The 10,822-nt window shown below is 39.1% G+C and overlaps 1 pseudogene; it reads right to left on the reverse strand.

Annotated features, from left to right (window-relative positions):
- LOC130035264 (contactin-associated protein-like 3) overlaps window positions 1-1,720 on the reverse strand; it is a 199,287-nt pseudogene extending 197,567 nt beyond the window's left edge.
- Between the last annotated feature and the right edge of the window lie 9,102 nt (window positions 1,721-10,822).

A 10,822-nucleotide genomic window follows, 5' to 3' on the forward strand; every position in this document is an offset into this window, starting at 1 on the left:
CCCTTAGCATCACCAGGTGTGACCCAAAAAGCAAAAATAATAATCATCATCATCTGAAATACCAATGATCTGAACTCACAGTCACAATTTCTCAATGAAAGATTGGAGTAAACTACTGAAAGTGTGTAACTAACACAGAGACAAAGATCTAAACAGAATAGAGAAGTGTCTTTTCTAAGCTCAGTTGAGTACAAATCTGCTATTAAAAAAGATGAAGCCATCCACGTCTTTGACAAAAATAAGAATGGAAGTTGAGGTGATCATGTGAAATTATCTGGTGATTATCTTCAATTTCCCTTAGTATGTACAATACAAATAATCAAAACAAATTGGCAAAATCCAACAACCAGTTCTTATGTGAAAACCATGACAGTTACTGAGGGAAAGAAAAGAGGGGCAGGAGAAAGAGGTAGAAGGGAGAATTAGGGTAATGAAATGATATTAGAAACTTTGTTGGAGGGTAGTGGTGAGACTTACACACAGAGGTGTGAATCTGTATTCATAAAATCTTACAGAATTGCTAACTCATCAAGAGTGTTCATTGTCTGAGACAGAAAAACTACAGTCACAAACATATCCTCATCTGCAGAGTATAACTCATAAAAATTAAATTTGGAAGATATCAAAGGTAAGCTTTGTACCAATGTAGAATGATAGCTTATCATATTCTGAACTATCAGCTTTTGAAATTACAGGTAATGAAAATAAATTAATCTTTGTATCTTTTTCTCTCCAATGTTTTTGAAATTTCTCAACATTATGGTCATTATATCACTGGGGGCTTAAGTCTGTCCCTGCAATTTGGAAACCAAATACATAAGATGACTGGGTTTCCTTCAACTACATACATTTCTGACCTAGTTTATGAAAACCCTGGACAACCACAGGAAAACTTACATGTTAAGATAGTGTTAATCAGCACAGCAAGAGCTGTTAATTAATTGTTACTTGTCATATATTCCACAGACAACATTTACTGGAACAAAAAAAATAATGATGATGGGTGATTTGAGGAGTGTCTGGCCACAAAATTCTTCATGACAAAAGACCACAAGGGTGATTATGAATAAGCTCCTTTCCCCGCCTCAATTCCTCAGTTACTTGTGGCCTAGTTCTCTTTCTCTGGGTCTAATGCTTTTATCACGGTCATTTCAGAGCCAAAGGATTCTTAGAACGGATATCGCACTGCATCTTCACATCTCACTAATGCAATGCACTGGTCTATTTCATTGCCTTGCTGTGGTCATGGGATTGGCTCATTAGTTTGCTGTTCCCGCTATTATGAGTGTACTTGAATAGTCACTCTTCAGTAGTCATTCTTCTAAAACTAAAATTGGATGTTCAGATTGCAATTATTCTACAACTGCCACAATTTCCATCTGACTTGAGACTCACTTAAGACCATATTCTAACCATCTACAGGGAAGGAAGACAATCAAATAAAAATACAGAAATGATTTTTTTAAGTTAGCAGAAGAGAATATAATGAACCTCTTTCTTCAACACTACTGCAATATAAAAAATTTTGAGCTTAAAGAATAAACATTTACTAAGATGGCAATTAATTCTCTTTCTAAAGATAGCCAGGATGGATAAGTAAGAAGTTGGTAACAAACTCACCATCTCTGCGATTAAGACTTGCAAACCCAGGGCCATGACTAGGGGACAGCTCTGAGGAGCTGCTGAAGGACCCCCGGGGCAGGGTGGATGCCAGTGGCTCCTCACAGCTATCTGTGGAGAAATGATGCATTTAAGTTAATACCGTGATTAAAGAATCCTTCCTTCTTTCTCCCATCCCACATACCCTATCTTTCTTTTTTTAAAAAATTTTATTGAATCACCATGAGATAGTTACTAGCTTTTATGTTTGGGTTACAATCAGACAATGATCAAACACCAGTGCACATTTCCCACCAACAATATCTGTGGTTTACCCCCACTTTCCCATACTCCCCCTGCCTCCATGGCAGACAATATTCCCCATAATCTCTCTCTACTTTGGGCATTATGGTTTGCAATACAGACACTGAGAGGTTATCATGCTCAGTCCTCTATCTACTTTCTGCACATATCTCCCATCCCGACCAATACCTTCAGCCATCATTTTCTTAGTGTTCCCTTCTCTATTCCAACTGCCTTCTCCCTTTTGCTCATGAGACAGGCATCCAGCTATGGAGCAACCTACCTGTCCTGTCATACCCTATCTTTCATTTTAGGTAATAAGCTAGGAAAATGTCAGAACCAAGAGCAAACATCAGTATTCAGCATATCCATGATAGATGATGTCAATGATATTAAGGAAAATCAAAACCCAGATCAGGGGCTGGAGCAATAGTACAGCGGGTAGGGCATTTGTCTTGCACACAGCTGACCCAAATTCAATTCCCAGCATCCCATATCGTATCCCAAGCACTACCAGGAATGACTCCTGAGTGCAGAGGCAGAAGTAACCCCTGTGCATCTCCAGGTGTGACTCAAAAAGGAAAAAAAAAACAGATAGTGGTAGAAGAGATAGCACCATGGTAGGGCACTTGTCTTGCATGTGGCTGATCCAGGGTCAACTTCCCAGCACCCTAGATGGTCCCCTGAGCACCACTAGGAGTAATCCCTGAGTATAGCGCCAGGAGTAAGACTTGAGCACCACCAGGTGAGGCCCCCAAACCAAAAACAAACAAATCTCAATAGGCAACATTTGACATTTTCCTTGAGGTGAATTCTCCTAACATGGTCATTTCAGAGCTATCAATATTTTTCTGGCAATGCTACTGGAAAGACATGTGCACACATCACATATATTTCTATGCAGGTAGAAGACGTGCTAGTAGCCTCAAAAGCTTAGGTAATCGTAAAATGAAATGAAAAGAAAGTAGTGGGGCTGAAGAGATAGCACAGCAGTAGTACTATCTTGCTCGAAGCCAACCCAAGTTCAAACCTTGGCATACCACAAGGCACCTTGAGTACCACCAGGACTGATTTCTGAGCACAGAGCCAGGAGTGACCCTGAGCACAGCCAGATATGACTAACCCCCACCTCAACCTCCGCCAACACAAAATAGCAAATATTGATTCAGAGAGTCTACTACTTTCATTTTTACTTTTAACTTCAAGTCTAAATAATTTCATTTTAATATGGCTGCATTCCAACAGCTAGCTCACATATTTCACAAGTTAATGATTGGCTCTTTCTAGCTCTCTTAAGTTTGCTTCTACCACATGGCTCCTTGATGTCGAATAGTATTTCCTTTAAAATCAGGTTAAAGTCATTGCTATTTTTACTGAAAACAACCCGGAAATTCATATCAATGCATAAGAGAAAATCAAGGAAATTGAAATCAGGGAATATGGGGAGAGTAAGTTTCCAAATGATGTGATTGTGTAATAAGAACATTCAAAAGCAATCGACTAGCTTAATAGCTTAATATACAGAAACTAATTAAATTTAAAATTTCTTCCACAGTGAGGAAACATACTCATTACAATAGCAAATTGTAATACAGCTTACAAAACTTGTAAGAATGGTTCTTTTTTAAAAGGAAAGTTATAAAGGATGTTATTATAAAACTTATTGAAAAGCATTAAATAAATTAAAAACAAATTAAATAAAAGCTACATAAAGAATATAACGAGCTTGCCGGGCTCTCCGAGAGGGGCGGAGGAATCGAACTCGGGTCGGCCATGTTGGCCGCTTGTAAGGTGAACGCCCTACCCGCTGTGCTATCGCTCCAGCCCATGAATAGAAAAGCAATATATTTTATGGGGCCAGACCCAACTAAGCTTAGCGCAGGTGTCACTCCTGGCTGTGCATGGGGAACCATATGCAGTTCCATGGAGAGAACTGGAATGAATGCATGTGAGATAAGTGCCTTAGTTCCTGCACTCTCTCTGGTCCTGAGTTTTTCTATTTTAATCTTTTCAAAAGTACAGTAAAAAATCCCAAGAGATACTCCACACCAGGTTGTTTCACTCGGGGTGCCCCAGAGGGAACAGGTGAAAGTTCTCCCTGCCCCAAGGGACCCAGACCTGACAGCCGAAAACCTCCAGAACCCAACTGCCACCACGCTCCAGGCTGCTCCGCACACACTTGAACCAAGCCTCACGCATGAGTGAAGTCCCAGAAAACCCAGGTAATGCAGAACTTTGTGACCTTGGACTCTGGGCTTAATGGAACAGTGAGAGGCGGTCCTCTGCCCATTCCCCCAGTCTCCAGTGACCCAGGGGTCATGCCCATAAGCCACCTCCTGCCGGCGCCAGATAATATCATCATCAGCCACCGTCCAGGGCTGCTTCTCCAGAAAGGGAGCACAACAGGAGGCCCCCATAGCTATGCCACGGGACTCCATGCCAGGCTGTTTCACTCAGGGTGACCAGAAGGGGGCAGGTGAGAGCCCTCTCTGCCCCCAAGGGACCTAGCCTTGGCAGCTAAAAACCTCCAGAACCCAACAGCTGCCACATTCAAGGCCGCTCCCACACACTTGGGCAGAGTCTTACACATGACTGGACATATTCTTGGACACAACCTAAGACACTCCCTACCCATTCTCCATATGCACCGCACCACTTTTGACGGGGTTCAGATAGTAGGCAACAAATCATAAAGGGAAATATATATATATATATACATATATGCATAAATAAGTATTTTCATAGACTTATACAAAAGATCAAATAACTAAACCTTTAACAACATGTTAGTAAAATCCTAAAGAATGTCTTAATGGCCCCTACCAAAATAGAACAATTTTCACTCTGTTTCCTATATGAATACTTTTTTGTAAGCATTTTCAGCAGTTCTTCATAACAGACAATACAAAATATATTATTTCAGTTGGGCTTTAGGACAGGGATTGGAGCTTGGGATGGAAATATCCCAAATTTGGTGGTGGGAAGGAGTAATGGTGGTGGGATTGGTGTTTGAATATTAAATGCATTCAAATATTGTGAACTACCTTATAAAATAAAAAAATAAAAAATATATGTGCAGACAGAAAAAAAATCCCAAGAGGGCTTTTTATACTAGACAAAACAGTTAATCACATGGCCCAAGTGTTACTGCAGTGATAGAAATATGATAGAGGAGATGTACAAATAGGAGTGGAAGAAAATGTCATCCTCATTTTCTCTAACACCCAGCAAAAATTCAGAGTGTTCTTTTCTTAGGAATATAGACAAAGTACACCCTTTCCAGCAGTGCCTGTGCATTTTTATCAACATAAATTATAGGTACGATGGCAAACATTACAGTAACAAGAAATGTTTGTGTTCTCCATTTCTTTGAAATAACAGTAGTTATTAACTTGCAACTGCATCTTGTTCTTTAATGTACTAATAACTATGAAGACTTAATCTTTGAAGTTTCTAACATATTTATAGTAACATTTCAATACATAAATACATTTTATACATGTATAAGCATTACTTTGAGAAGGAATCATAGATTTTAAAAATGACCAAGCTGTCCTCAGCATATAAAAGAATTGAGAATCTCATGGTGTGTGGTGTGGGCGTGTGTGCGCGCATGTGTGCGTGCGTGTACATGTGCGTACACACATGCACACTGAAACACAATGCTGATGCTTAAACTTTATTAATATTTCAGAAAATTCCCTGGGACGTGTTTCCCACAAGCCCTGGTCTCATGTAAGGCAGACTGCTGAGCAGATGAGTCCTGTAACATTCACTTGCTTGTAAAGGTGCTGGATACTCGCCAACTTCCTCAAGGTCACCCAGTGGATCGAGGGCTTGTGCGGGTTCGTCTCATTACCAGATGACCAGAAGTCCACTCCTTTACCAGTCTGGGCCCCTACAAGGATGCTTTCTGAATATCCATCCTTCTTGGCCCTACCTGCATAACCCTTTCTCACCCCACCATTTGGACCCTCTCCTTACTTGACGGGAAACAGATGTGGAGGCCAGACTGCAGGAGTGTCTGTGTTTGGGTGGGTGGGGATTGACAGTAGTCTGTGGTTGGAATATTCTCCACACTAAGCCTCCATTTCTTATCTGTAGGTAATAAATACTAACACCACTGGCAATTAAAATACTAACAGAATTAAGAATGTTGTAGGGATTATCAAAAGTTTGGGGTTTTTTTGGGGTCAGAGGAGAAAGAATAATACAGGCAATCTTAATCAAGTGTGGGATATAAAAAGGAAACAAAACAAGAGAACAAAGTCAAATGCAAATAAGCTCTTGGATTTCAACAGCAAAACTAAGGTTACCAAAGGGGAGGGGGGAAGGGATAACTAAGGGAGGGGATCCAGTGGATTGTGAGGTAGGGATATTGGTACTTCAGTGGTGGCTGACCTGTAATAAAGATTTTGAAGGGTGTGAAATTATACTCCTAATCAGTATTACGTTAATAAAAAATAAACAATAATCAAGTGAATAAATAAGATCTTACTTAATCATCATATGTTAAGTTTCCTCAAAATAATCTCAAAGGAATTTAGGTCAAAAGAGTTAGAGAAGGCAGAATTCAAAGCCCCAAGCCATATCTTTACACAAAAGAGGGCATATTTAATTGAGTCCAAAATTTTTAAATATAATCAACTTTTTATCTCATTTTTCCTTTAAAGGGATAATTTTCCTTTTACTTTAATTTATAAATATACAATTAAATTAAAATAAATATAATTATTTTTAAGTTTAAAATTAATCAGTTTTAAACATAAAACATAAACTTCTTTAATAAATTATGACCTTCGGTAATCCAAATCAACACTTTGTCTTGATTTTTTTCACCACTTACAAATTCAATTTACTCACAATTGTATACGAAAGGTATCTTTCAGTGTGTCTTATCAGAAGAGAACCTCCTCAACACTGAAAATGCATGTTTACTTGCTGGTTTACTGTCCATTCTTTAACAAATCAAAACTGCTTCTTATCCCTGGAATGGGTAAGAGTATGGTGTAACTTCTCTCCTGTAGCTGGAATCACAGCCCTCCTTTCTCCTCTCACACTTCTCTCTTCTATACAAGGAAGGCTAACAACTACTTCACCTCACTATGGTACCTCTCAGCCTCCAGACTCAGAAGTCCCTGAAGATAGCTGGGACCCAGCTCCCTATGGAGAGGAGTGAGGCCTAAACTCAACTGTGATTCTAACATTTAATGTTCTGAAGATCCATTAAGGCCTCTGGGAACTCAGTCAGCCTCAGAAACTACATCCTTACCTTGTCCAAGGTGCTTTCTCGGTATCACCGGTGTTTGATCTCCATGCTGACATCCAACCCATGTTCTCACGCCTTTGATTCCTGTCTGAGATTGTTCAAGGATTCCAGGGAACTGGCCAAATTTAGGGGTTATATTTGTTTATAAACAGTTTATATTTGGGGTTTGGGTTTCCAAACTGTTTATATTCCAAACCCTAATTATAAACAGTGGTGAGGGTGTTTTTGTTTGTTTCTTTAATTTAGGCACCCTGATTTACAAAGTTGTTAACATTATTTCAGGTATACAGTGCTCCAACTTCAAACCCACCATCAGGGTGGGCATCCCTCCACCTATATCCATAGGCTCCCTCCCAACCCCCAGCCTGCCTCTTTAACAGATTAATTTTTAGATTTAATTATTGTAGTTTGGATCCAATGCACAGTGGAGGATTAAAGTCTATGGTTCTGATGCCTACTGATACCTCTCCTTTGGTCAGATAACCAAGACACCTGAACAATGTGTTAGCTTTAGTCCTCCTCTTCTTACCTGGCCACTCCATGTGTCTCCTTCCTTAGTGTCCACTCTCCACTAGTCTCCTTTCCATTTCTACAACCTAAGGCCAAGGGTTTGCCCATATTCCCTTGCCCTGTTATTCTACATGTTGCAGATTAAAAAAAAAAAGAATATCCCATATTTGTCTTTCTCCCTTTGCCATCGTGTTTTATTCCCCTAGGAACTATAGGATATTCCAAGCTTGTAAACAAGACTAGCCTGAATATCTCTCCAGCTCCATATCATTTACACTCACCTCCTATCCCTGAAAAACACATGCCACAGAAATATCTGACTGTATTCCTGTATGAAATGAGGTTTACATCAGTTTAATCTGCTGCCAAGATGAAAGCCATGCAGTAGTTATGAACAGTGGCAGAAGATGTAAATTTACTTCTGTAATCCTCAAGGCTTGGCCTGGTAGGACACTGGGTGAATGGAGGACATAGAGAAGGATTTTGATTTCTTGTCTGTTGCAGTATGTTATCAGTATGTTATTAATTCTAGTGAAGTGATATGCTTCTAGCTTTCCCAGAACTAAGTCAGAAGAGATGGTCTTTTTCAGTTAATTATTTTGGAACAACTTGAACCATAAGCAAAAAGAAAATGACAGACATAAATCTTTCACCCTTCACAAAAATGAACTCAAAATGATAAAGATCGAAATGTAAAGCACAAAACTGAAGTAGGAGTTCCTCAGACTGGAATACTCAAGTGTACAATTGTAGGACTCACCCTCTGGGTAAGAGCATAGGATGCTTATTAAAGGATGCTTGTGAAAGAGAGGAACATATCAGAAAGGCTCCAGAGAGAACATCTCTGGCTAGAATAGTTTTAAGGGTTCTATTTGTCATCCTTTATAGAGAAGATATTATTTTAGGAGTGTTATAAGCGTGGAATTTTATGTTAGGGATTTTGGTAGTGACAGTGTCTAAATGGGCAACCTGTGCTTGGGTCTCATGTGAGAAACTAGGTTTTTTTACTACAATGGGGATTCTGTGCTCAGGGTCTTAGGTGCCTGGAGTTTCTTCCTGTTGTTTTCCCTGTTAACTAATTGAATGGGGATCCTGTATTAATTAAATTGATTAGGTCCTTCTGAGAACAGTTAAATTGAAGGGACCCCAAATCTGTAACAATTTTATCTCTGTGTGACAGTTTTACCTTTCACAGGGTCTGAGCAATGTCATAAGTCTAAGACTGGAACTTAACCACTCAATCAGGTAAGTCCTAGAAGACAATAGAGGAGAAAATCAAGATGGCCTTGTGTTTGATAGCCACTTTTTGCTTCAACATCAAAGACACTACCGAGAAAGAGAAAACGGGAAAGCTGAACTTACTACTCTGTGAAAGGCAAAATCAAAAGAAATGGCAAACCACACACTAGGAGAAAATATTGGCAAAAGACAATTCTGGTAAAAGACATGTAAAATATACAAAGAACTCTTGGAAGTAAGCATAAGAAGACAATATGAATTAATAACTGTCCAAGGATTTTATCAGGAAACCAAAGAAGAATTTTCAGATAAGAAATAAACATATAGGGGCTGGAGCGATAGCACAGCAGGTAGGGCGTTTGCCTTGAATGCAGCCAACATGGCCAACCCGGGTTCGATTCCCAGCATCCCATATGGTCCCCTGAGCACCGCCAGGAGTAATTCCTGAGTGCATGAGCCAGGAGTAACCCCTGAGCATTGCCGGGTGTGACCCAAAAAGCAAAAATAAATAAATAAATAAAATTTTAAAAATAAAAAATAAACCAAAAAAAAGCAATAAACATATGAAAAGAGGTTTCACATTATATGTCATTGTAGAAATGCAAATTAAAACAACAGTGAGTTATAATTACATCGTAATTAGAATGGCAACATATGTAAGACTGAAAACACTGAATGTTGATGAGAACTTGAAGGTATAATACTTCTCGCTCATTGCTGGTGAGAATGCAGAATGGTGCAGCTACTTTAGATCAGTGTGGCAAGGCCATTTACAACAAAGCAAGCTCCTGTGACACAATCCAGCAAGTATTGCCCAAAGGGGTCAAAAACTTCTCTTCACAAAAATACAAATACACAGATGTCTACTGCTACTTTTCCCACAAGGAGATGAATTCAGAAACACCCACAACATTCTATAATAAGTGAATGGACAAATAAACTGAAATACATACAGAGAGTAAAATATCACTTAGAAATCAAAAGAAATGAGCCATTCATCCATAAAATACATGGAGGAAATGTAAATGCTTAGTGAAAGAAGTCAATACAAAAAGGCCATTAAAAGGGTGTGGGTGGGAGACAGGAATGTGAGCCTGTGACAGAGTACCTGTAAGACATGTATGTGTGTCTTAGGGCTTGGGGTTCTGGGTTTGAGGCCTCATACCACAAAAATAAACTTAGATAAGGTTTGATTCAGGTATATGACGTTTTAGAAAAAGCAAAACTAAGAAAATGGTGAAAAGATTTGTGGCTGCCAGTTTTAAGGGAGAGAAATGATTAGGAGGAGCAGAAAGAATCTCTAGCTCAGAGAAACTACTCTCCATCATATTATAGTGGGGGCTATGTACCTTTAAACATTCGTTAAAACATAAAGAGCAAACTATAAACTATACACTTAGAGTCATGTACCAACATAGGTTTCACTTATATTATTATTATTAATATATTGCTTTGGATGGTGTTACTGAACATTCATTTAGAGCTTGGTTCAGTCCCCCAAAACGCACACAATTACACACAGCAAGAGGCAAAATGTAGAGCATCCAAAACTTAATGGCATAAAAATCAAGATGGAAGGTATGCTAGCCTTCATAAAATAGAGATCTTGCAGGAAAGACTTGATACTGTGGCTCTGACAGGTTGAGAAGAGAGTGAAGGCTGAAGGTATTCTTGTATCAGCATCTTAGTTCTATAAATCAGGGGCCGGGGTGGGGGGGAGGGGAGATTCTTAGCATGAAAATAGCCAAAAATTCTTCTGCTTAATTTATGATAGATTAGATAAGATATTTACATTAGCATTAACATTTAGGGTTTTAATGTACTCAGATACCTCACCTCATCAGTACCAAAATGCTCCAAATCAATGTTCTTAGGTTTCTTGTTGTTGCAGCTGCTGTTGTG

This window comes from Sorex fumeus, unplaced genomic scaffold, assembly GCF_029834395.1.
Source record: "Sorex fumeus unplaced genomic scaffold, SorFum_2.1 ptg000063l, whole genome shotgun sequence".
NCBI classification, from domain to species: domain Eukaryota; kingdom Metazoa; phylum Chordata; class Mammalia; order Eulipotyphla; family Soricidae; genus Sorex; species Sorex fumeus.